The sequence below is a fragment of the Bubalus bubalis genome, chromosome 9 (genome assembly GCF_019923935.1).
Source record: "Bubalus bubalis isolate 160015118507 breed Murrah chromosome 9, NDDB_SH_1, whole genome shotgun sequence".
NCBI classification, from domain to species: Eukaryota; Metazoa; Chordata; class Mammalia; order Artiodactyla; family Bovidae; genus Bubalus; species Bubalus bubalis.
In genome coordinates this window covers 19,562,632-19,585,554 of record NC_059165.1, presented here as the reverse complement: position 1 = coordinate 19,585,554, position 22,923 = coordinate 19,562,632, and the positions used below count along the sequence as shown (strand labels likewise).

At 39.1% G+C, this 22,923-nt stretch overlaps 1 long non-coding RNA gene across 1 annotated transcript in view; it reads left to right on the top strand.

Moving 5' to 3' along the window:
- Positions 1 to 22,923, top strand: part of LOC123334985 — a 196,681-nt gene that overhangs the window by 54,205 nt on the left and 119,553 nt on the right. The window contains exon 2 of the long non-coding RNA XR_006553170.2: positions 11,159 to 11,277. This is a non-coding gene — a long non-coding RNA (uncharacterized LOC123334985). The remainder of the gene's footprint in view (positions 1 to 11,158; positions 11,278 to 22,923) is intronic.

Below are 22,923 nucleotides of genomic sequence, written 5' to 3'. Positions count from 1 at the left end.
TCTTGGTTATTTAATTTGTTGTCATATATTTCAGAGTATTCCCTAATAATATTTTTGTTTCTATAAGGTCAGTTATGACATGTATGCCCAAAGATACAGCTTTATAATCATGGTTTTATGCTGTCATCTTTTAAATCATATAAGAGAAAAATAGAATTAAGACAAAAATATATTTATACTGTCTTTTATATTTACTGATGTAGTTAGCTTTACCAGTGTATTTTATTTCTTTGTGTAAATTTGAGTTACTGTCTAGTATCATATTAGCCTGAAGGGCTAACTTCTTTTTGATTTCTTGTAGATCAGGTCTGCTAGCAACAAATTCTTTCAAATTTTGTTTATCTCTGAATGTCTTAATTTCTCCTTCATTTTTGAGTGATGAGTTTATACTAGGCTTCCCTGTTGGCTCAGACTGTAAAGAATCTGCCTGCAATGCAGGAGACTCAGGTTTGATCCCTGGGTTGGAAAGATCCCCTGGAGAAGGGAATGGCAACCCACTCCAGTATTCTTGCCTGGAGAATTCCATGGACAGAGGAGCCTGGTGGGCTATGGTCCATGGGGTTGCAAAGAGTCAGATATGACCGAGCAACTAATATTTTCACTTACTAGATATAGAATTCTTTATTGACAGTTTCTTTCTTTCAGCACTTTGAATGTCATCCCACTGTTTTCCTACCTTCGTGATTTCTGATGAAAAATTAACTGTTAAGGTTTTTGACAGTCCCCCTATATGAAGATTTGCTTCTCTGTTTCTACTTTCAGGATTCTTTCTTTGTCTTTAACTTCTGATGTATGTCTAAGCTGTGGACCTCTTTAAGTTTGTCCTTCTTGGATTTCATTGAGGTTCTTGGTTGAGATGTATAGATGTATGTTTTTCATCAATTTGAGAAGTTTTGGAAATTATTTCTTCAAATATTTTTTCTGTGTTGTTCTCTCTCTCCTCTTTTTCTAGGATTCCTTTTAAATGTATGGTGGGATGCTCAGTCATGTCTTCAGGTCTAAGGTCTGTTCACTTTTCTTCATTCTTAAATCTCTATTCTTCTGATTGAATCATATTGATTATCCTGTCTTCAAGGTTACTAATTCTTTGTTCTGTCTGCCTTAATTTGGTGTTGAACACTTGTAATAAATTTTTAATTTCAGTTATTGTATTTCTCAACTCCAGAATTTTTATTTTGTTCTTAAAAAATATTTTTTTCCTATTTTAATTGATATTCTGGATTTGGTGAGACATAATTCTCATACTTTAGTGTTTTGGGCATGGTTTCTCTTAGTTTCTTTAATATAATTAAAATAGTTAATATAAAATATTTGTCTACTTAGTCCAGCATCTGAGCTTTCTCAGGAGCAGTTTCAGTTAGTTGCTGTTTTTCTCCCAGTGTATGTGCCACATTTGGTTGTTTATTTGCGTATTTCTTGACTTTTTGCTGAAAGCCAGACATTTAATATAATGCAGCAACTTAAAAGTCAGATTCTTCCCAGTATTTGTTGTTGCCTGCTTCTTTAATAACTTTTCCTAACTAATTTTGTAAAGTTGTGTTCTTTGTCATAAGTAGCCACTGAGGTCTCTGTTCAATAAGCTCTGTGGTCAGATAGTAATTCAACAGATACTTCCTTAGATTTTTAGAAGCAGTCAGTCTCCCTGTGTTTTATGAGGGGCTCTTTGTGTCACGGAACGTGTCTTCAACACTTAGCTAAGAAGTTAACAACTCTACTTTAGCCTTCACTTCCTGCTGTGCAGGGTGTCATGTCTGACACATGTGAGAACTTAAGATCTTCCCAGGACTTTCTTGTCTATTTGTACAGCTTCAGTCATGTTCACAGCCCCATGAATGCATGACTTGCTAGATTTCTAGGAACATGCCAGAGATTTTCAGTTATCTATGGACATCTCATTCTCCATATTTTCCTTTCACGTTTTATGATTAGCTTATTGTTTTTCTCAACCATTATCCACTACCTTGGGCAGCTGATTTGTTCAACAATTGCTTCTGATGGTTTTCAACAAACAATGCAGGATGAAGGCTATTCCACAATGAGCAAACTCTGAGTCAGGTACCATAAAGCCAGTCTTGCCAGTGGGGTCTTCCAAGGAATCAGGTCAAATAATGACGTTTTCCTGGGAATGGAATTTGAAAGACCTTCAGTCATGTTTTTCCCCCTTCAGTGGGTTCCAGGCAGCTGATTTTCACCATGAATGCAGATTCTTGGCTTTTAAAATTACCATGGATTAGCAGAGGGAAGAATGAAAATAAAGCAAGTCCAAGTGTCACAAAGCTCACTGATCTTATCAAGATTTAGCTGCTGTTCTTGAATACACACTCCCTAGATTTCTACAGGTCTTTGGTTAATTTTGATTTGAAAAAATTGAATCTGACAGTTTTTTGCCAATACTTTTGTTGCTTTTACGGAGGAGAGAATTTTCAGAGGTCCTTACTTGTGTCAACTACGAATTGGCACTTGCTAAGGGCATTAGCCATCTGCCTCTGCAGGAATTAAATCATGTGCTGCTGCAGCTGTTGACCTTTGAGATGTCCTGAAGGGAGTTCAGGGTGGAAAATAGGAACGAGGCACTTTGTGCTCTAGAAAAACTGGTGAAACAGGTCTTTAAATAGTTAGATATTTTCAGGAACTGATTTCACGAGCCCAATCCTTGCATCTCCTCATATCTGGAAAAGTACTAAATCCCTTCATGGTGACATCAGCTCCTTGTGACTAGCAGAAAACCTTTTGTAAGATAACTGCTTGATTACATTGAACTCTCCCTTCACCAAAATTACATATATTGACCTTTTCCCCACAACCTCTTTGGAGCAGTTCCTCAGAGCTATCTGAGGTGCTGTCTTCCAGGCAACAGTCCTCATTTGGATCCAAATAAAACTTAATTCACAACTCTCACATTGTACATCTTTTTTAAGTCAACACTTGATGTTTTCACTGATGTCACTAGAATACTTCTGTGAATCAATTTGGCCTCTCATATTTTGTTGCATTGTTTCAAATTAAAGCCAGTTGTCTTAGCTTGGATTTTATTGGAAGCAGAGCCTGAGGTAAAGACTTGTGTGCGTGTAGTTTATTTGAAAGTTTGATTCTAGGAAGCAGGGGTGAAGTAGCAGAAAAAAATGAAGAATGGGAAGGAGGACAAGTCAATATAAGAGCATGTTACTGAGCTCACTGCTACAAACAATGGAGGCTTAGCTGCATCAGGACCTCCGTGGAAGCCATCTTCCCAGGCCAGAAGTGAATGCATTTCTTCCATCAGCTTTTGTCTTTCATTGTTTGAGGATTACCTACAAGGTTCTTAACTCCCTAACATGTCCAAGTCTCAAACTGCTATGGAGTTAATGTGCCATCCAGACATTGGTGGCAGAGGGTAGTACTTACAGGAGGCACTATATCAGCACAAAATTAATCAAAGCTCTCAATGATATTATCTTCCCTAGATGAGACTGTGATCAGAGGAAGGCAAGAGAACATGAATAGAGTACCTATGTGTGTGTTTGTTTTTATAAAGGTAATTTATGAAATAAATTCCAATAAAAGCAATAGAAAAAAATTTTACTCTAAATAACATATATGCTATATTTAATGTTTCCATCTCAAATGTCTATACTATTATTACTAAGGTGTACTTTATATATAAATTTATATAGTATATCAATGTTTATTAATTTTGACCCAAGTTTCTCTAAGTAGAGCTGTGAGTTAGTTTCCATTTTATTTATAATTTTAGGTGCTATTTTTATATTAATGTGCAATTCATTAAATTCATCCTTAACAATCTAGTTTCTTCTATTTTGGTGCTGTGTAACAGAATTAGATTTCTAGCCCTAGGGCACTGAAAGGTGACAGCAAGTTTATGTTACATTTTGCAGTTTATTAGGTATGTTTGGAAGAAGACATGTCAGATGCTCAGATTAAGAAAATTTGGACTTTTCCAAGTGCCTTATGATCCTAAAGGAGAAAAAAAAGTATTAGTATAGAAGTTTCAACTGTCTAAGTATTACTAAAATTTTATTATTTTTTAATAACAAAAATCTTATGGAGTTATAAGTAGCATTACACTGCAGTGTCATAGCCAGATGGATGGAGTAGAAGGATGTGTGTTCATCTTCTTCTGCGAAAACTGCAAAATTACAACACGCTGCTAAACAACCATCGATAGGAGAATGTTGGATCCCACCAAAAAAAGATACCACATGTCCAAGGGCAAAGGAGACACCCCAACAAGATGGTAGGAGGGGTAAAATCAGGTTTAGAATCAAAACCCCATACCTGCCAAAGATGTGTGGAGGGCTCAAACAAAACCTTGTGTGTACCAGGACCCAGAGACCCCACAGAGACTGAGCCAGACCTGCCTTTGAGTGTTTCCTGTGGAGGCATGAGTCAGTAGTGGCCTGCCACGGGGATAGGGACTCTGGCTGCAGCAGACCCGGGTCATGCAGCATGTGGCAGAAGTCCTCTTGGAGGAGGTTGCCATTAGCCTCACCACAGAGCTGCTGAGCAGATGACTCACAAACTGCAGAACAATTTTACCAAATAAATTCTTGCACTGTTAAGAAAGTTCTAGGACCCACAACAGATTTCCCAACCTGGGGATCTGGCAAAGGGACTGAGAACCCCCAGGGAGAACCCCCAGGGAATTTGACATCACTAACTCAAGTTAGCCTTGTGCAAGTCAATGAAACTATGAACCATGCCGTGTAGGGCCACCCAAGACAGAAGGGTCATGACAAAACGCAGTCCACTGGAGAAGAGAATGGCAAACCACTTCAGCATTCTTGCCTTGAGAACCCCAGGAACAGCATGAAATGGCGAAAAAATATGGCACTGAAAGATGAACTCCCCAGGTTAGTAGGTGCCCAACATGCTACTGGAGAAGACTGGAGAAGTAACTCCAGAAAGAATGAAGAGACAGAGACAAAGCTGGAATCAAGATTGGTGGGAGAAATATCAATAACCTCAGATATGCAGATGACACCACCTTATGACAGAAAATGAAGAGGTGCTGAAGAGCCTCTTGATGAAAGTAAAAGAGAACAGAGAAAAAGCTGGCTTAAAACTCAACATTCAGAAAACTAAGATATGGCATCTGGTCCTATCACTTCATGTCAAGTAGATGGGGAAACAATGGAATCAGTGAGAGACTTTATTTTCTTGGACTCCAAAATCACTTCAGATGGTGACTGCAGCCATGAAATTAAAAGATGCTTGCTCCTTGAAAGAAAAGCTATGACAAACCTAGATGGCATATTAAAAAGCAGAGACATTGCTTTGCCAACAAAGGCCCATCCAGTTAAAGCTATGGTTTTTCCAATAGTCAGGTAGGGATGTGAGAGTTGGACCATAAAGAAAAGTAAGCACTGAAGGATTGATGCTTTTGAACTGTGGTGTTGCAGAAGACTCTTGAGAGTCCCTTGGACTGCAAGGAGATCCAACCAGTCCATCCTAAAGGAGATTAGTCCTGAATGTTCATTGGAAGGACTGATGCTGAAGCTGAAAGTCCAATACTTTGGCCGCCTGATGTGAAGAACTGACTCATTTGAAAGGACCCTGATGCTGGGAAAGACTGAAGGCGGGAGAAGAGGATGACAAAGCATGAGGTGGTTGGATGGCTTCACCGACTTGATGGACATGAGTTTGAGTAAACTCCGGGAGTTGGTGATGGACAGGGAGGCCTGGCATGCTGCAGTCCATGGAGTTGCAAAGAGTCAGACACAACTGAGCGGCTGAACTGAACCTAACTGAACACTGCCCTGGATTTTGTCAGGTCGATATTTATTTTATGCCAACAAAGAAAATTTTCAGATTGTTATGTAGTATTATCTGTCTACTAGGTAATATTTATCTGTGGTTAACAGCATTCCCTGGTGACTGAGACAGTAAAGCATTTGCCTGCAATGCAGGACACTCAGGTTTGATCTCTGGGTCAGGAAGACCTCTGAGGAGAAGGAAGTGGCTACCCTCTCCAGTATTCTTGCCTGGAGAATTCCATGGACAGAGGAGCCTGGTGGGCTAATGGGCTCACAAAGAGTCGGACATGACTGAGTGGCTAACACATACGTGATTAAAGCACAACTTCCAAATTAATGACTAAAGGATCAGGTCTTCCCTTCAGGGCTTAGAGGACAGAGCATTGAAACAGCGTTGTTCTCAGGTTGAAACCAGGTAGAATTTTTTTTGCTGGATTTTAGGCTCATTGGGAACTGTGACCCCCTTCTGCTTTCCAGTTTCTTCCTTATGTGATGGGAATATCTATCTTAAGCCTGTTCCACCATTGAATTTTAGAAGAGGATAACGTGTGTTCTAGTTTTCACAGATTCACAGATGGAGAGGAATTTTGCTTCATAGTGGATGGTACCCAGAGCCTCACCCATACCTAATTTAGATGATTAGATAACCAGATGATTTAGATAACCAGATTTGGAAACTTTCTTATTGATACTTAGATGAGATTTTGAATATAGAATTAATGTTATAAATGTTTAAGACTCCTGAGGATGTTCAGATGGGGTGAATGTATTTTGCATATGGTATAGACATAAATTTGGGGAGAGGGCAGAGGTAGCCTATAAGGTGTTAGACAGTGTCCTTCCAACATTCTTGTCCACTATGAACCTCAGGATGTGATTTTACCTGGAGGTAAGATCTTTGCAGATATAGTTAATTAAGAAGAGGAAGGCAATGGCACCCCACTCCAGTACTCTTGCTTGGAAAATCCCATGGACAGAGGAGCCTGTTGGGCTGCAGTCCATGGGGTCACTGGGAGTCGGACACAACTGAGCGACTTCACTTTCACTTTTCACTTTCGTGCATTGGAGAAGGACATGGCAACCCACTCCAGTGTTCTTGCCTGGAGAATCCCAGGGACGGCAGAGCCTGGTGGGCTGCCATCTATGGGGTGGCAGAGTCGGACACGCCTGAAGTGACTTAGCATAGCATAGCATACTGAATTAGGATGGGTTCTAAAGCCAATGACTGGTAACTTTAGAAGGCCATGTGAAGTCACACAGACACTCATGCACACAGGTGAGATAGTCCTGTGAAGACAGAGGCAGAGATTGGAAGGATGCATTAAGGAGCACCAAGAATTGCCAGCTGTCACCAGAAGGTGGAAAAAGCAAAGAAGGATTCTTCCCTAGAGTCTTCACAGGAAGCATAGCATTGCTGATACCTTTATTTTAGACTTCTAACCTCCATAACTCCAAGAGAAGAAATTTGTTATTTTAGAAATTTAAGACTTCTATTTTGTGGTATTTTATTACAGCAGCTGGAGGGCATTAATGCAATTTTGTGCTCAGACATGATAGGAGTGACTAAAGAGGAGTTGGAGGTTTTAGAACACAGATATAGGGCAATAAAGCATTTACTTGTCAAATATAGCACTGATTACTAAGTTCGCACTGTAGTATTGTTAGGAAGTTGCACAAAGATTATATCTTTCAACTATTTGAGAAATTGTGCTATTATTGATATAATAATTTTTTAGAGATTCAGGACCCTAGTCTTTTTCCCTAGGATCTTTACCCAGGAATCGAACCAGGGTCTCCTGCATTTTTGCAGGCAGATTCTTTACCAACTGAGCTATCAGGGAAGCCTGGCTCTTTACCACATAGCGTCAGGTATGTCCTTGATGTATGCTCAAATGTGCCTACTCAATTTACCAATGCTATGTTAACTAGATACTAATAATTTTTTGTTTTCACCCAGCCTTTCATATTTCACGATCATGTGTACTTTATCCATAAAATGAAAGCATTTAACAATGAAGCCTGAGAAAAGGAAAGGGAATAAATATATATGTGAAAAGGTCATGAGTCACTGAACATTTCTCATAAGCAGAAACTATAGTGGAGATTAAAATGGTATTTTTTTCACAATACTATGAAGCTAACCAACCAAAACTAAATTTTAGATGGCTCATCCTTTTCTGCTTGTTTTATCTCTACTGTCATCTCCCTTCAAGGCACATCAGAAGCATTATTTCTCCCAGGATGCTATTCTTGAGCTCCAATTCTAGATAATCACCCCACAGCTAGAAGCTTGCTCCTCAGTGCTCTTTCAGATGTCTCATTGCGGTGTAATGATTTGTTTCTGTGATTGTCCTCTCCACTTGATTATCAGCCCCAAGGAAGTTCATTGGACTAGATAGGCTGCTTAATTTTTTTTGAATATGAGCATGATTCATTTTTAAAAACGGCTTTAACAGTATGAGTGACACAAAATAAAATGCTTATATTTAAAGTGTGCAGTCTAATAAGTTTTGACATATGAATGCACTCATTGGACCATCACTATAACAGGAGAGCAAACATACTTATCATCCCCAAAAGTTTCCTAATGAAGATGAGATATATTTAAATGAAGCTCTAGAGGAGAAATTTATTGTAGAGAATTTAAAGAATTCTGACAAAAAAAGTCAGTGGATTGGTGGAAATTTATATAATTTGAAGCAGCTAAATCAGAAGCACCAGGCAGACCATTGAGCTAGATTTCAGAGACTCATCCTGACCTGTTGAAATCCTTTCCTTGAACTATAAGTGAAGTGAAGTAATTCAGTCATGTCTGACTCTTTAGGACCCCATGGACTGTACTCTACCAGACTCCTCCATCCATGGGATTTTCCAGGCAAGGGTACTGGAGTGGGTTGCCATTTCCCTTCTCCAGGGGACCTTTCCAACCCAGGGATCGAACCCAGGTCTACACGCATTATGGGCAGATGCTTTACCATCTCAGCCACTAGGGAAGCCTGTGGCTCAGATGGTAAAGAATCCGCCTGTAATGTGGGAGACCTGGGTTCCATCCCTGGGTTGGGAAGGTCCCCTGGAGAAGGGAAAGGCTACCCACTCCAGTATTCTGGCCTGGAGAATTCCATGGACTGTATAGTCCATGGGGTCACAAAGAGTCAGAAAGGACTGAGCAACTTTCACTTTCATTCTATTCCTTGAACCATAGCTAGTCAATAAATGATGTCTTGGGTTTGATGTCAACCTTGGTGAGTCTGGAGGTCAGTAAGAAGCAACAAAAGAAGCAAAAATGCTGTCATTCATTAATTCTAAAGGAGTTTTCCTGGTGGCTCAGATGGTAAAGAATCTGCATGCAATGTAGGGGACCTGGGTTTGATCCCTGAATAAGGAAGATGCCTTGGAGAAGGAAATGGCTACCCATTCCAGTATTGTACAGTTTTGTTCACATGTTAACTCCTTCAAATGAGGAGGCATCTTACAATTATAATATGTCATAGTTTGATGAGCATTTTTCTTGTTATTAGTATATAAAGTAATAGTCATTTTTATTAAATTATTTTAATTGGAGGATAATTACTTTAGAATATTGTGCTGGTTTTTGCCATACATCAATGTGAATTGATCACCGGTGTACATCTTTCCCCCCACCAACCTAAACTCCCCGCCCGCCTCCCAAGTAATGGTCTTAACATCAATTTTGCCTTATATATTACCAAAAAATCTTCTACTTTGTGTTTAAGAGATCAGAGACAGAATGCCCATTATGTTTTCTGTAGGTTTCAGTTGCCTCCTCAGCATGCTTGATTCTGTATTTTTGGCCAGTCTTCAGAGGTATGGCTGTTGCCATAGGGTGCAGTAACAGTCAGTTGGAAAGACTCAGGAAAATAATAGAGCCATATGATGATAAAATGACCTGATGTGCCAGTGAGATGTTATTCTTTCCAAAAAGAAACTAGAACTATATTCAAAATTCCTCCAAGTCATTGTGTAAATAAACACATGTTTCAAAGCTCCACCGAAAATAAACAAATAAGTGGGAACAGAGTAAAGGACTAATCAAAAGCAGCAGGAAGAACTTGAAAAATGAACCTTTTGCAAGTCATAAAGTTGTTGTTTAGTTGCTAAGTCGTCTGACTCTTTTGTGACTGCACTGAGTAGAGCTCACCAGGCTCTTCTGTCCATCGGATCCTCCAGGCAGAATACTGTTGTGGGGGTGCCATTTCCTTCTCCAGGGGGTCTTCCTGACCCAGGGATCAAACCCAGGTGTCCTGCATTGCAGGCAGATTCTTTACCATCTGAGTCAAATGCTTGAACAGTCTTAATATTTTAATAGTTTATTTTTCAGATCATGATCTAAGTCTTGGACAGTGAGACACTTTATCATTGCCCAAAATAGTATAATAAGGTATTACATTCCACAGTATCTTTAGTTATTTCAGGTCCTTGGAAATGCTTCTGAAACTTGAGTAGGCCATGGGAAAAAAGGAGATTTAAAGAGAGACAAAAACATTGGTTTGGCAGTTTCCTTAAAGCAAGTTTTCAGTGTTCTGGTACAATCAAAGAGTTGGCTTAAAAATAAGGTGGATACATCAGGCTTTTCTCAAAGACCCGTGTTTCCTCCATTACAGTCACTCTGACAGATTTATTAGTCTCTTTATCTTCTTTTTTTGTTTCACTTTTTTCTCCTATCAGTAATGGAGAATGATTCTCAATTCATGCAAATGAATATTACTATACAGATAAGTGTAGCTGACATTCACTGAATGCTAATTTTATTATTCGGATTTAGCATGTGCATAAATTAAGTTGTGTTGTTCGTTTCTTTATACAATTGTTATGAAATGAATACTTCCTAAGCTAAAGTCATTCTCTTATTAACTTTGTTTTTACACTTCTTTATAAATATACCTATGAAGACTATTTGCCTTCCCTATTTTTTAGAAAGGAAGAATTATAAGTAGAAGGTTAACAATAGGAAGGATGTGCATTAATTTGCATAAAATTATTGTTAAGGAGAAAATTGCGAGTATTGTAATGTTGAGATTGCATGCAGTACATAACAATTATGTCATTATACTTTAAATATTCTGTTATTGGTCATAATTGTCAACTTTTAAGAGTAACCTTTGAGGAACAATAGGTTAAGGAAAATGGGTAGGGAGAAGATCAGTGAGAAATCTCATTGGAGAGGTAGTAGTGTGGCAGAGACTGACTAGCTATTAACCAAACTAGCTTCTCTTCTCTTCTTGACCACACAGTTAAATCATATTTCCTAGCCTTCTTTCTACTCAGGTATAGCCATGTGTTAGAGATCTATCCATTGCCATGTGAACAGAGTGACAAGTTCCATTTCTGGGATTGGCTTGTAGATTCTGACAGGTAATTCTCCAACCTCTTCTTCACTAACTCAGCACAGCTGGGCCTGGGGCCCTGGAAAACCACATGGTGGATATAAGAAGCCACAGAAAGGCTGGCCTCTGACGTCATGAATGGCTGCTGAGGCGAAGGCTCCTCACTGCTTAGAAAAAAGGTATGTTTCACTTTATACGAGAAATAAACTTCTATTGCATTTGAGCTATCATACACTTTTTAGTTTGCTACTATAAGCTAGTATTACCTTAATGCATACAAATGGAAGCAAAGAATTTCTGGGTAATCCATTCTTAATTTTTAGTATGCTGTTAAATCCACCAAAATTGTGTGTGCATACTCAGTCGCTTTAGTCATGTCTGACTCTTTGCGACCATATGGACTGTAGCCCACCAGGCCCCTCTGTCCGTGGGGTTCTCCAGGCAAGAATACTGGAGTGGGCTGCCATGCCCTCCTCCAGGGAATCTTTCCAAACCAGGGATCGAACCTGCATGTCCTGTGACTCCTGCATCGAAGGTGGTTTCCTTACCACTGTGTTGCCGGGAAAGCCCCCACCAAAACTGTACATTTTCTTAAAAAGATATCCTTTATTTTTTATTTGTGAAAGATTTCATTGCTATAACACAAGCAGTTGTTATTTGTATGGACTCTATTATTAGTTGGTGACAACAAAAAATAAGGAAATCTTTGACATATAAGGGGACTTTAAACTTGTGTTGAGGCAAAAGTCATAGGTTTTTATTTTTATTATTTACATTGACTCTGAAAAAGAAAAAAAAGATCCAGAATGCTATGAAAAATACGTTGGTTTCTTCATGGTTGGTGTTGTGTTTGGATTGTGTATGTTATCTTTATATTCAGCAGTGTGTGTAAGATTTCCCTCTTTCCCTCCCTCCTTTCAGCCAAGTGACTTACCTAATGTGTGTCTGTAACTAGAGAGGTGGATTAGGGATCTGCTAGAGGATAGATCTGGACTGGAGTTAATGTTTGAATTTAATGGATCCTTAGAAATAAGTTCATTCTATGCCATTATTTTATAGATGAAGGAAATTATTCCTAGGAGGCATGCATTCTTACAGCGCTTACTGTTTACATAACATTTTGTATCATCTCATTTATTCTTCACAACTTATCATTTGAGGAATTGTTACCTCCATATTTGTAACTGAGAAGTTGAAGACTTAAAAGTAAACATATTTAAGGTTTCTAACTCCTTTGAAGATGATGAACCCTTCAGTAAAGGATTAAAATGATTTATACACCTAGTGGCAGATAAAGGCATTTCAAGGGCAAAGACGGAGATTCTGCCGGTCCTGCAAGGTCATTTCCTTCATGGTCTCCTTCCCATGGAGACTGAGTGAAATTGCTGAGTAGAGCAAGGGCAAAACAATGGAATGTGTTACCTGCTCTTGAGATAAAGTAATCTCACCTCTAGTTCATGGGACATACCTAACAGGAGGTCCAGCCTTCAAAGGTGTTTTTCCATTGGTGAAAGTAGTAAGGGATGTGCCTTAGTCTGTTCAGCTGCTTTAACATAATATCATAAACTGAGTGGCTTATAAACAACAAAAATTTATTTCTCACAGTTCTTGAGGTTGGAAAGTTCAAGGCGCTGGCAGATTGGATATCTGGTGAAGGTCTGCTTTCTGGCTCAGAGATGCTGTATCATCTTATATCCTTACATGTTGGAAGGGGCAAGAACACTCTGGAGTCTCTTCTATAAGGACATTAATTCCATTCATGAGGACTCCACCTTTGTAATTTAATCAGTCCTAAAGGTGCTACCTCCAAATATTATAACATTGTATGCCAGGATACAACATAAGAATTTTGGAACAAGTTGGGGTAAGGGGAAACACAAGCATTCAGTCTATAGCAGGGTGGAGAGAAGTACATATACATCCTCCCTCAAGGGAAGGAAAGACTCAGGTGGCCTTCTCCTCTCTGTGATTCAAGGTAAAGACATGAGAACAGAGAAGAGTTCTTCCCTATAAAAATGACTCTTATTTTTAGAATTCAGAACTTAACTTTCCATATCCAAGAAAATTGAATAAAGAATGACATGTCTTTCAGTTCAGTTCAATTGCTCAGTTGTGTCCGACTCTTTGCAACCCCATGAACCGCAGCATGCCAGGCCTCCCTGTCCATCACCAACTCCTGGAGTCCACCCAAACCCATGTCCATTGAGTCGGTGATGCCATTCAACCATCTCATCCTCTGTCATCCCCTTCTCCTCCTGCCCTCAATCTTTCCCAGCATCAGGGTCTTTTTCCAAATATTAAAGGGAAAAGAATTCCTCCTTGAAAATTATTATTCTTTCTGGCAGCTCTGTGCACTTTCTTTCTGAAGGCCTTGAAAGTAGAAAAGCCCTCATACTACGTGAAGGCAAGGGAATGAGCTAAGGAGTCTTTTGAGAATTGTTTCTGCCCAGTGATGCTAAGGTTGAATGACATTGTGGTGTGATTTACAAGTGCAATAAGAACATTGTAATTGCTTATTATCTTTGCTATTTTAAGTGGCTTTCAGTGAAAAAGATTGTACTAACTAAATAATCTGGAATTTCTAAAATTGTTCTACTTTCTTTGAACTTTAGCAACCCTATTTTAATTATTTAAAATATTGAAACTCTTTAACTCTTGAAACTCTGAAACTCTTGAACTCATCCAGCCAACAACCATTAGCCTTTGAGTGTAAACTAGGATCCATTTTCCCCAGTAGAATAGAGAATAGAGTAATTGTGTGCTCAGTGGAGTCTGACTCTTTGTAACCCTTCGGACTGTAGTCCTCCACGCCCTTCTATCCATGGGATTTTTCAGGAAAGGATACTGAAGTGGATAGCCATTTCCTTCTCCAAGTGATCTTCCCAATCCAGGGATCAAACCCTTATCTCCTGCATCTCCTGCATTGGCAGGCAGATTCTTTACCACAGCGCCATTGGGGATTTACCCAATACTAGTTCTAATATTTATATTCTTAAAGAATCATATTAAGATTTAAATATGTTGAGGAAAGGGTCTCCCTCAGAAAAAAGGGAGCATTTTTGAAAAGAAACAGATTAAGGGAATCTTTGAAAAGGTCGTATCATTCAGCAACTGCAAGTTTAGTGGAAGAATCATCTATAAGCTTCTGAAATTCAGTCGTCCTCAATGTGATTATGTATCATCAGAGAGAGATTTGTACAAGATCTTGCTAAGAGAGAGTCTTTATTGGAGGCTTCTAGAGACTCTTCTAGCCTGATTAAATGTGTTAAGTCTTAACTGTGATTGAATACTTCTAATTTTAGCCACAAGTGGGTGACCATGACATACCAGCAAGTTATCATCAAGGGACATTTGAAATACAGTTTCTCTTGCCACTCCTTTTTTAGGAAGAAGAAAATACAATCCTTACCAATTAGCCCCAGAGAAGTTTCATCACTGGTTCATTGCATATTTCCCCACTGTTTTTTTATTCTAATTTTATTAGAAATGATGTTCCTAACATAGTAAAACTGTCATTATATTATATGTAGGTTGAAGACAACCATCAAAATAACTTGGCTCTATTACATTTCAAGTACTTAGTGACTGCATAATGAAAGGCAAGGGGAATATTAGAAAAGATTAAAAACACACCCAAACCGATATTGGCTACAGAATGATACTCCCATGAAATATGCCAAAATGCTGAATTAGGGGTAAAATATTAATAGATTATCTAGGTTATTAAAACTATTAAAATTGCAACGAATCAGTTTCAGAGTCTGAGTTACTGCCAAAATGGGTACGATGCCAGAAAAAGCATGCCTCTTAAAAATTCTTATGGTAAGAATTGAGCATTATGAAGTGAATAGAGGCATTATATTTTAGGGGTAGAGTCTCCAGCTTTGGTAGGCAGCATAATTGTTGGATAAGTTCATAAAAATTAAATATTTGAGCTTCACCTCCTCCCTGCCTTTTAAAAATGAAAATCCTTGTGTAATTATAATGCAGGTGGTATACAAAGCATGGGACAGCTTTAGTATCTATTGAAAGTAAATTTTCTGGCAGTTTAGATAAATCTCAATATCATAATATCGATCAAAAACATCCAGGACCATTTTAGTACATTATTCCACAAGTATTGAAAGTGAGGCCCTTCTGAGTACATCATTATTTTATTATTTTTCTACCTATTTTTCATTGTAATGTTCATAATATTGTGGATATTTTGCTTTGTTGGGCATGTGGTTTTAATTTCTTTGACTTATTTGCTAATTTTTGTATTGTAAAATAAAGGAGGAATTATTTTCTTAAATCAGCAAGTGGGTCCCTCATTCTAAGCCTTTAATTTCCCCCCTTATTTCCCTCTGCACTGTTAACATAAGAATGGCCTTCCTTATCAAAACTCAGATGAGGATTCTCCTCTCTGTTTGCTGTGACCTTCGCCCCTTTATTTCTTTACGTATGGAATCAGGCACAGCTTTATTTTCTTCATTTTCGCTGAAATATTCTGAAACTCATTCCAGCAGGGTCTGTTGAACTTTTCCTCCATACTTGTTTCCTTTCAGAAACGTGTAGTTAAGGATTACAGAGATGTGGTAGGATCTTGCCTTTATTTAGGTCACATAGCAGTGAAGTACAGAAATTCAAAGCTGAGGGGCAAAGGGTAACAGCTATGCTAAAAAAGTATTTGCACAACCAGGAAGCTGGGTGGAAGTGGCATCATAGAGTTAGTCGAGGAAGTGGAAGCCAGAGGAGGTTGTTTAGGATGGGGGGCATCTCTTAAGAAGGAAAATGATAGAAAGTGAAAATGTTCACCCCGAAGAAAGGAAAGCTAATGAGTACATAAAGAGCTACTTTTACATATTTTATTAACTTTATGTAGAAGATGTTTTAGTCTATTTTTCTGCTGAAGAGATTAATAACTGGAAACATGGGGTAGAAGTTTTAGGTGAAATAATTCTAATCCAATATAAGAGAGATTTTTCTTGAAAGAGTAATTTCAGTGTTGTGGTAAGTGCCCCACTCTTGGAAATAGTAACACATTGTTTAGATTACTTGCAGTACACAGTGTTTTAAAGGGAATTATCATTTAATTAGAGGCTGGACTATATGGCTTATAATAACCCCTTCCAATTCTTAGCTTTTGTGAATCCAGGAGGAACAGTAGAGATGTAGTTATATCTTAATAAAAAAAATTCCAATCACCCCATTAGCAGTCTGCCTGCCTGCCCCTCCTCCCACCAAAAAAAATCCAACTTGACTAAATCATTTACAAGACTCAGGTTAACCCCTGTAATTTAATGTAATATGAATAATGGGCTCGATAAAGGACAGAAATGGTATGGACCTAACAGAAGCAGAAAATATTAAGAAGAGATGGCAAGAATACACAGAAGAACTGTACAAAAAAGATCTTCAAGACCCAGATAATCACGATGGTGTGATCACTGACCTAGAGCCAGACATCCTGAAATGTGAAGTCAAGTGCGCCTTAGAAAGCATCACTATGAACAAAGCTAGTGGAGGTGATGGAATTCCAGTTGAGCTATTCCAAATCCTGAAAGATGATGCTGAGAAAGTGCTGCACTCAATATGCCAGCAAATTTGGAAAACTCAGCAGTGGCCACAGGACTGGAAGAGGTCAGTTTTCATTCCAATCCCAAAGAAAGGCAATGCCAAAGAATGCTCAAACTACCGCACAGTTGCACTCATCTCGCACGCTAGTTATGTAATGCTCAAAATTCTCCAAGCCAGGCTTCAGCAATACGTGAACTGTGAACTTCCTGATGTTCAAGCTGGCTTTAGAAAAGGCAGAGGAACCAGAGATCAAATTGCCAACATCCGCTGGATCATCGAAAAAGCAAGAGAGTTCCAGAAAAGCATCTATTTCTGCTTTATTGACTATGCCAAAGCCTTTGACTGTGTGGATCACAATAAACTGTGGAAAATTCTGAAAGAGATGGGACTACCAGACCACCTGATCTGCCTCTTGAGAAATCTGTATGCAGGTCAGGAAGCAACAGTTAGAACTGGACATGGAACAACAGACTGGTTCCAAATAGGAAAAGGACTTCATCAAGGCTGTATATTGTCACCCTGTTTATTTAACTTCTATGCAGAGTACATCATGAGAAACGCTGGACTGGAAGAAACACAAGCTGGAATCAAGATTGCCAGGAGAAATATCAATAACCTCAGATATACAGATGATACCACCCTTATGGCAGAAAGTGAAGAGGAACACAAAGCCTCTTGATGAAAGTGAAAGTGGAGAGTGAAAAAGTTGGCTTAAAGCTCAACATTCAGAAAACGAAGATCATGGCATGCGGTCCCACCACTTCGTGGGAAATAGATGGGGAAACAGTGGAAACAGTGTCAGACTTTATTTTTCTGGGCTCCAAAATCACTACAGATGGTGACTGCAGCCATGAAATTAAAAGACGCTTACTCCTTGGAAGGAAAGTTATGACCAACCTAGATAGCATATTGAAAAGCAGAGACATTACTTTGCCAACAAAGGTTCGTCTAGTCAAGGCTATGGTTTTTCCAGTGGTCATGTATGGATGTGAGAGTTGGACTGTGAAGAAGGCTGAGCGCCGAAGAATTGATGCTTTTGAACTGTGGTGTTGGAGACGACTCTTGAGAGTCCCTTGGACTGCAAGGAGATCCAACCAGTCCATTCTGAAGGAGATCAGCCCTGGGATTTCTTCAGAAGGAATGATGCTAAAGCTGAAACTCCAGTACTTTGGCCACCTCATGCGAAGAGTTGACTCACTCGAAAAGACTCTGATGCTGGGAGGGATTGGGGGCAGGAGGAGAAGGGGATGACAGAGGGTGAGATGGCTGGATGGCATCACTGAGTCGATGGATGTGAATCTGAGTGAACTCCGGGAGTTGGTGATGGACAGGGAGGCCTGGTGTGCTGTGATTCATGGGGTCACAAAGAGTCGAACACGACTGAGCGACTGATCTGATCTGATCTGATCTGAATAATACTATTCATGCTGCTGTAGACTGTAAAAGATAGAGAATAAACTGACAAAATATAGAGCTTGATTGAGATGTCACAACTATAGGATAATAAACTGTATGATAAATATAAATGATTTTTAAACATTTAATTATTATAAACATGTATCTTCCTTCAAATACACATGCATTTATTCATGGTAGGCTTGAACAATTCTGTTATTTCAATTTACCAAAATTATTAACACAGATGACATGGTAGTATTAAAAGATATTAAATAAATTATGTAAACTAATTTAAAGTTCAAATTGGTTGGTATAATTTCTTTACAAGAATCAACTGAGTTGGATATTTTTACACTACTCTGACCGTAAAGCATATATTCCTTTTCTGTTGTGTTCAAGTTTTGTATTTAGTGGAAACATTTATTATGCTAGTGGGAATTTAAAAAAAATATTTATTTATTTATTTGGCTGTGCTGAGTCTTAGTTGCAGCATGCAGGATCTCTTAGTTTTGGCATGTGGGATCTAGTTCCTTGACCAAGGATTGAACCTGGGCCCCCTTCATCTAGGGCATGGAGTCTTAGCTGACCAACAGAGAAGTTATACTAGTGGGAATTTTTGTCTTGAATTTGTGTTAAACTCAGTTATTTACTAAGAGGAAGGCAAAAATAGCTGTAATTGTAAAGGCAGTCGGTGGTAAATTGTGGAAAAACTTTCAATTAAGAGGGGTCAATGGAACTTGATAGAATTAGGGTGTATACATTTCCAAGTAATTCCTTTGATTTGATTTGACAAGTAATAAGTATTGTAAATAAAGCTTACAAAAATCAGTTAGGCTAATTGAGATGATTTTGTCTTTATTCCTTCTCCCACAAGATAGCATTTGATTTATTGGAATAAATACCAAGGGCCATAGCTAAAAATATTGAGAAACAGGTCATAATTGGTTCATTTTCACCCTCAACATAGGTGTTGGGGTGATCATAGCCAAATGTTCTAACTACATAATTGATACATAAACCAGAGTTGTGCCCCATGTTTTAAACCTATTGCTCCAGTTAAAGATTACCTGTGGTTTCACTTCATCAGAATCCTTATTCTAAAATTAACCAAGTTGATAAATTAGCTGATGTGAAGATACTAACAGGCTTCCAAGTACCATATCTGGGCTGGAGGAAGCACAAGCTGGAATCAAGATTGCTGGGAGAAATATCAATGACCTCAGATATGCAGATGACACCACCCTTATAGCAGAAAGTGAAGAAGAACTAAAGAGCCTCTTGATGAAAATGAAAGTGGAGAGTGAAAAAGTTGGCTTAAAGCTCAACATTCAGAAAACGAAGATCATGGCATCTGGTCCCATCACTTCATCGCAAATAGATGGGGAAACAGTGTCAGACTTTATTTTTGGGGGCTCCAGAATCACCGCAGATGGTGATTGCAGCCATGAAATTAAAAGACGCTTACTTCTTGGAAGGAAAGTTATGACCAACCTAGACAGCATATTAAAAAGCAGAGACATTATTTTGCCAACAAAGGTCCATCTAGTCAAGGCTATGGTTTTTCCAGTGGTCATGTATGGATGTGAGAGTTGGACTATAAAGAAAGCTGAGGGCAGAAGAATTGATGCTTTTGAACTGTGGTGTTGGAAAAGACTCTTGAGCGTTCCTTGGACTGCAAGGAGATCCAACCAGTCCATCCTAAAGGAGATCAGTCCTGGGTATTCATTGGAAGTTTCAGCTAAACCTGAAACTCCAACACTTTGGCCACCTGATGCAAAGAGCTGACTCATTTGAAAAGACCCTGATGCTGGGAAAGATTGAGGGCAGGAGGAGAAGGGGACGACAGAGGATGAGATGGTTGGATGGCATCATCGACTCGATGGACATGGGTTTGGGTAGACTCTGGGAATTGGTGATGGACAGGGAGGCCTGGTGTGCTGCGGTTCATGTGGTTGCAGTCGGACATGACTGAGCGACTGAACTGAACTGAACTGAACTGAATCATGTTTGAATGAAACTTGAGGTATGATCACCCTTAGTCAAATTGATCTTTAGCTGTGAACCTATGAAATCAAATATATTCTTCTGAAATACAATGATGGGACAGAGGATGGACAATTACATTCCAAAATGGATAAATTTGGAAAGAAAGAGGAAGGGGTAACAGATCCCCAGTAGGTTCAAAACCTAGCAAGACAAGTTTCATGAGGCTTTAAGCCTCAAGATTACCAGTGTTTGGCTTAATGCTTTGCCTTCCAGACCCACTGGGGTGACAGTCCTGCTTTTCAGACCCATTGCAGTACCAAGCAGGGGTCCCTAGGCCTCTGCTGGGTGGTCCCACCTCATGACTTTGGGTGGTCCTGTTCCCCCACGGCTTTGAGCAGAGGTCATCTGGCTTGTTGAAAGTGAGATTATGGGTTCTCTGTTTGAAACTAAGGAGGCAGCCCTGATCTTGGACTCTCCTTTGGAGTCCATTCTTTTGTCTTGAAGAACAAGGCACATTTTTCAGACCAAATTTTATGGTCCTGGGTTGTAAGCTTAAGAAGTCTGACATCTTCATTAATCTTTTTTCCCATCTTCTTCTCTTTCAGCTCAATTAAATTTTATAAGAAATCTATATTTACTAACTTATAGAGATGTCCAGGATATATTATGAGTGAAAACATGCATGTTTGGAGCAATATATAGTTAATGATTCTATTTCAGTATCAACAATCAAACAAAAAATAAAAACTCTTAGCATCATATATTGGAGAACGCAATGGCACCCCACTCCAGTACTCTTGCCTGGAAAATCCCATGGACGGAGGAGCCTGGTAGTCCATGCAGTCCATGAGGTCGCTAAGAGTCGGACACGACTGAGCGACTTCACTTTCAGTTTTCACTTTCATGCATTGGAGAAGGAAATGGCAACCCACTCCAATGTTCTTGCCTGGAGAATCCCAGGGACAGGTGAGCCTGGTGGGCTGCCGTCTATGGGGTCGCACAGAGTCGGACACGACTGAAGCAACTTAGCAGCAGCAGCAGCATCATATATATGATTGGATATGTACATATCTATTTGTATATGTCTGCTAATAAGGAGAATTGTGTAAAAATTACTATAGTGAACTGTTATGGCTAGTCATTTGTTATGATAAAGGGGCATAAGGAACTTAGCAGAGGGCATGGGCATTGTTGGAAGGGGATGATGTTTAATTTTGCCTTAAAATAGTTTTGCCTTTATAATTTTACTTGTTTCAAAGAGCATGTATTAGAGTTAAACTTTGATTTTCATTTAAATAAGTAAAATATGGTTAAACTAAAGAATTTATGAATTATCAAAGATCCAGATCAAGGAACTGCAGCATCTAATTGAGAATTTGCAATAAAACTGGACATTAACAAAATGATTATTATAATGGAAGTTTAAATAAGAAAATAATAGTTTTACATTTGTAAATACTACACCAGAATTGACACAGAAGAAAATGAATATATCTTAGCTCTCTTTTTGAGGGAGCCTTAGGGACAGCATTACCTTCTGATCAGTTTTGACAGTGTTCATCTTACGACATAACAAAGGGAAAGCTACCAACACCAACAATTCAAGTGAAGTTGTAGATCTCTTGTCTATGGACTTTTGAGACTAAACAAAGTTATCCAGGGAAAGACCCGCTTAAAAGATAACTTTATTAAATCTGCATATTATTGAAACCTACATTGCCTTTCTGTTCTCTTTCCTGAATTCTAACCAGGAAAAAGACCTGCTCAAGATTTCAGAAACTATGATTGATACACATGCCCAGAACTAAAAGAGGTTGAGAGAGTATAACATTTACCTACCCTGCTTGGGGCCATCCATGTACATGGTTGTACAATGATCAGGATGTAGAGGTTTACAGCTTTAAGTACATTTAGGGAGCTGATAGGTAACTGAATCAGAAAGAAAGACTTCAGAAAATAGGGTCAGGTGTCTGTCATCCTGGAGTACACATGGTCCCTACAAATGTATTTTAGAACACTGTGAAAACCAAATAAAATACTATAAATTGGTCTTAAAATATACATTTTTTATGTTAATGGGTCCATGTGGTACTATTGCCATTTTAACAACTCTTCCTTGTAAAGGACTGTCCTGCACACTGCATGATGATTATTGCTGTGCGCCCCCATCAGGCCTTGCAACTAACTGCATATAGCACCGCACTTCCACCCCTATCCCCCAGCTCTGGATATTGCAACAAGCACTTTCCTCTACAGTTTAGGATGCCTGCTATGGGGAGAAGTCTCCCTGGGTTATGGGCCCAGTGTTAGGCTTATGAGTGGAAAAGTGAAAGCGAAGTCTCTCAGTCATGTCCGACTCTTTGCGACCCCATGGACTGTAGCCTACCAGGCTCCACTGTCCATGGGATTTTCCAGGCAAGAATACTGGAGTGGGTTGCCATGGGTGAATAGTGTTATTTTATAGTAACATGTGTTGTTTGCAGCCATGAAATTAAAAGACGCTTACTCCTTGGAAGGAAAGTTATGACCAACCTAGATAGCATATTCAAAAGCAGAGACAGTACTTTGCCAACAAAAGTCCATCTAGTCAATGCTATGGTTTTTCCAGTGGTCATGTATGGATGTGAGAGTTGGACTGCGAAGAAAGCAGAGCACTGAAGAATTGATGCTTTTGAACTGTGGTGTTGGAGAAGACTCTTGAGAGTCCGTTAGATTGCAAGTAGATCCAACCAGTCCATCCTAAAGGAGATTAGTCCTGGATGTTCATTGGAAGGACTGATGCTGAAGCTGAAACTCCAATACTTTGGCCACCTCATGCAAAGAGTTGACTCATTGGAAAAGACTCTGATGCTGGGAGGGATTGGGGGCAGGAGGAGAAGGGG